At 35.9% G+C, this 4864-nt stretch overlaps 1 non-coding gene across 1 annotated transcript; it reads right to left on the bottom strand.

Annotated features, from left to right (window-relative positions):
• Positions 1–4138: 4138 nt before the first annotated feature.
• On the bottom strand, positions 4139–4246 carry LOC148567538 (small nucleolar RNA R71). The gene has a single exon (XR_015882169.1). It is a non-coding gene; the product is annotated as a small nucleolar RNA R71 (small nucleolar RNA).
• Between the last annotated feature and the right edge of the window lie 618 nt (positions 4247–4864).

Raw genomic sequence — 4864 nt, 5'->3', positions numbered from 1 at the left:
TTCACATTTCTGGACTTTACTATGAGTTTGTGTGTTTTTTTGTGATTTCAGGTATTTTCTGGCTGAAATTGAGGGACTTGAGCAAAAATCAGATTCAGAGGTTGAAGAAGGACTGCTGATGCTGTTGGATTCTGACCTCCCTGCACTCAAAATGGATTTTCTGGAGCTACAGAACTAAACATGGCGCGCTTCCAATTGCGTTGGAAAGTAGACATCCAGGGCTTTCCAGCAATATATAATAGTCTATACTTTGCCCAAGTTTAGATGACGCAAACTGGCGTTCAACGCCAGCTCTCTGCCCAATTCTGGCGTCCAGCGCCAGAATCAAGTTGCAAAGTGGAGTTCAACGCCCAAACTGGCACAAAAGCTGGCGTTCAACTCCAAGAATGACCTCTCCACGTGTAGACTTCAAGCTCAGCCCAAGCACACACCAAGTGGGCCCCGGAAGTGGATTTATGCATCAATTACTTACTTCTGTAAACTCTAGTAGCTAGTTTATTATAAATAGGACCTTTTTCTATTGTATTTGACATCTTTGAATTATCTTTTGATCTATTGATCACGTTTGGAGGCTGGCCATTCAGCCATGCCTGGACCTTCATTACTTATGTATTTTCAACGGTAGAGTTTCTGCACTCCATAAATTAAGGTGTGGAGCTCTGCTGTTCCTCAAAGATTATTGCAAAGTACTACTGTTTTCTATTCAATTCATCTTATTTCGCTTCTAAGATATTCATTCACACTTCAACCTGAATGTGATGAACGTGACAATCATCATCATTCCCTATGAATGCGTGCCTGACAACCACTTCTGTTCTACATTAGATTGAATGAGTATCTCTTAGATCTCTTAATCAGAATCTTCGTGGTATAAGCTAGATTGATGGCGGCATTCATGAGAGTCCAGAAAGTCTAAACCTTGTTCGTGGTATTCGGAGTAGGACTCTGGGATTGAATGACTGTGACGAACTCCAAACTCGCGAGTGCTGGGCGTAGTGACAGACGCAAAAGGATAGTAAATTCTATTCCAGTATGATCGAGAACCTCCAAGATGATTAGCCATGCAGTGACAGTGCATCGGACCATTTTCACAGAGAGGAATAGGATGCAACCAACGACAAGGGTGATGCCTCCAGACGATTAGCCGTGCTGTGACAGAGCATTTGGACCATTTTCCCGAGAGGATTGAAAGTAGCCATTGGCACCGGTGGCATCCTTACATAAAGCCAGCCATAGAGAGGAGTAAGACGGATTGGATGAAGACAGCAGGAAAGCAGAGGTTCAGAGGAATGAATGCATCTCCATACGCTTATCTAAAATTCTCACCAATGATTTACATAAGTATTTCTATCCTTATTTTAGTATTAATTTCGAAAACTCCTTAACTATTTTATATCCGCCTGACTGAGATTTACAAGGTGACCATAGCTTGCTTCATACCAACAATCTCCGTGGGATCGACCCTTACTCATGTAAGGTTTATTACTTGGACGACCCAGTGCACTTGCTGGTTAGTTATGCGAAGTTGTGAAGATATGTTTAGACCATGGTTCTGTGCATCCATTTTTGGTGCCATCGCTTGGGAATCAATTTCGAACAATAATTCACAACCTGAGTAACAATTTCGCATACCAAGTTTTTGGCGCCGTTGCCGGGGATTGTTCGAGTTTTCGGCAAGCTTTTGGTCCGGTAACATTAGTGCCAAGTTTGATCCAGCAACAACACCAAGTTTTTGGCGCCGTTGCCGGGGATTGTTCGAGTTTGGACAACTGACGGTTCATCTTGTTGCTCAGATTAGGTAACTTTCTTTTTGTTTTCTTTTCAAAAAGTTTTCAAAAATCTTTCAAAAATTTCTCCTTTGTTTTCGAAAAAAAATGTTTTCAAAAATATATTTTTCTTCAAAATTTTTAATAATGAATTCTAGTGTTTCATGAAGCAGGTTGAAGCTTGACTAGCTATAAAGCCATGTCTAAATTCTTTTGGACTGAGGCTTCCAAACCATCAGCATAGAGGCAAGTTACTTTGATAAGTAATGAGCAGTATATTCTCTGATGTTATATGCTAAAGCTTGGCTGGCTATTAAGCCATGCCTAACCCTCAGATTGGAGCTTTAGACTAAGAATACTAGATTCCTGGAATTCATATTAAAAATTTTGGAATCCTTATTTTTGTTTTTCAAATAATTTTCGAAAAAATACAAAAAAATTAGAAAATCATAAAAATCAAAAATATTTTTTGTGTTTCTTGTTTGAGTCTTGAGTCATGTTATAAGTTTGGTGTCAATTGCATGTTCATCTTGCATTTTTCGAAAAAATTCATGCATTCATAGTGTTCTTCATGATCTTCAAGTTGTTCTTGGTAAGTCTTCTTGTTTGATCTTTGCATTTGCATGTTTTGTGTCTTTTCTTGTTTTTCATATTCATTCCTGAATTCTTTAAGTCTAAGCATTAAAAAATTCTAAGTTTGGTGTCTTGCATGTTTTCTTTTCATTAAAAATTTTTCAAAAATGTGTTCTTGATGTTCATCATGATCTTCATAGTGTTCTTGGTGTTCATCTTGACATTCATAGCATTCTTGCATGCATTCATTGTTTTGATCCATAACTTTCATCCATTGCATCATTTTTCTTGTTTTTCTCTCTCATCATAAAAATTCAAAAATCAAAAAAATATCTTTCCCTTTTTCTCTCTTAAAATTTCGAAAACTAGATTTGACTTTTTCAAAAATTTTTAAAATCTAGTTGTTTTTATGAGTCAAATCAAATTTTCAATTTAAAAAAATCTTATCTTTTTCAAAATCTTTTTCAAAAATCAAATCTTTTTTCAATTTTTTTTAGTTATTTTCGAAAATTTCAAAAATAATTTTCAAAAATCTTTTTCTTAATTTTACATCATATTTTTGAAAATAACATCATCAATTAATGTTTTGATTCTAAAATTTCAAGTTTGTTACTTACTTGTTAAGAAAGATTCAAACTTTAAGTTCTAGAATCATATCTTGTGATTTCTTGTGAATCAAGTCATTAATTGAGATTTTAAAAATCAAATCTTTTTCAAAAACTAATTTCTATCATATCTTTTCAAAAATATCTTCTTATCTTACCTTTTTCAAAAAAGTGATTGTAAAATATCTTTTCTAACTTCCTAACTTCTTATCTTTTCAAAATTTGTTTCAACTAAGTAACTAACTTTTTGTTTGTTTCTAACCTTTTTCAAAACTACCTAACTAACTCTCTCTCTCTAATTTTTGAAAAAAATCTTCCCTCTTTTTCAAAATTTCTTTTTAATTAGACTAATTATTTTATTTTTTATTTGAATTTTCGAAAAACTACTAACCTTTTTCAAAAACTATTTTTGAAAATCACTAACTCTTTTTCAAAAATTATTTTCGAAAATTCTCTCCTCCTCTCATCCCCTTCTATTTATTTATTCATCTACTAACACTTCACTTCATCTCACATCTCTGCTCCTATCATCACCTTTGTGTTTGGATTCTTCATTCTTCTTCACCCCTATTCCTTTTCTTCTTCTACTAACAATAAGGAACCTCTTTACTGTGACATAGAGGATTCCTCTTCTTTTCTTTTTCTCTTCTCTTTCTTATGAGCAGGGACAAAGAAAAAGGCATTCTTGTTGAAGTTGATCCAGAACCTGAAAGTACTCTGAAGAGAAAACTAAGAAAAGCTAAATTACAACAATCCAGAGACAACCTTATTGAAAATTTTGAACAAGTAAAGGAGATGGCAGCCGAACCCAACAACAATAATGCAAGGAGAATGCTTGGTGACTTTACTGCACCTAATTCCAATTTACATGGAAGAAGCATCTCCATTCCTACTATTGGAGCAAACAATTTTGAGCTGAAACCTCAGCTAGTTTCTCTGATGCAGCAGAACTGCAAGTTTCATGGACTTCCATCTGAAGATCCTTTTTAGTTCTTAACTGAATTCTTGCAGATCTGTGATACTGTTAAGACTAATAGAGTAGATCCTGAAGTCTACAGGCTCATGCTTTTTCCTTTTGCTGTAAGAGACAGAGCTAGAATATGGTTGGACTCTCAACCCAAAGACAGCCTGAACTCTTGGGATAAGCTGGTCACGGCTTTCTTAGCCAAGTACTTTCCTCCTCAAAAGCTGAGCAAACTTAGAGCTGATGTTCAAACCTTCAGACAGAAAGAAGGTGAATCCCTCTATGAAGCTTGGGAAAGATACAAGCAGCTGACCAAAAAGTGTCCTTCTGACATGCTTTCAGAATGGACCATCCTGGATATATTCTATGATGGTTTATCTGAGCTATCAAAGATGTCATTGGATACTTCTGCAGGTGGATCCATTCACCTAAAGAAAACGCCTGCAGAAGCTCAAGAACTCATTGACATGGTTGCTAATAACTAGTTTATGTACACTTCTGAAAGGAATCCTGTGAGTAATAGGACGCCTATGAAGAAGGGAGTTCTTGAAATTGATACTGTGAATGCCATATTGGCTCAGAATAAAATATTGACTCAGCAAGTCAATATGATTTCTCATAGTCTGAATGGAATGCAAGCTGCATCCAACAGTACTCAAGAGGCATCTTCTGAGGAAGAAGCTTATGATCCTGAGAACCCTGCAATAGCAGAGTTAAAATACATGGGTGAACCATATGGAAACACCTACAATCCATCATGGAGAAATCATCCAAATCTCTCATGGAAGGATCAAAAGCCTCAACAAGGCTTTAATAATGGTGGAAGAAACAGGTTTAGCAATAGCAAGCCTTTTCCATCATCCACTCAGCAACAGACAGAGAATTCTGAGCAGAATCTATCTAGCTTAGCAAATTTAGTCTCTGATCTATCTAAGGCCACTGTGAGTTTCATGAAT

Source organism: Arachis ipaensis, chromosome B4 (genome assembly GCF_059453495.1).
Source record: "Arachis ipaensis isolate K30076 ecotype BB chromosome B4, ASM5945349v1, whole genome shotgun sequence".
Classification (NCBI taxonomy): Eukaryota; Viridiplantae; Streptophyta; class Magnoliopsida; order Fabales; family Fabaceae; genus Arachis; species Arachis ipaensis.
This window is presented reverse-complemented; position numbering and strand designations above follow the sequence as displayed.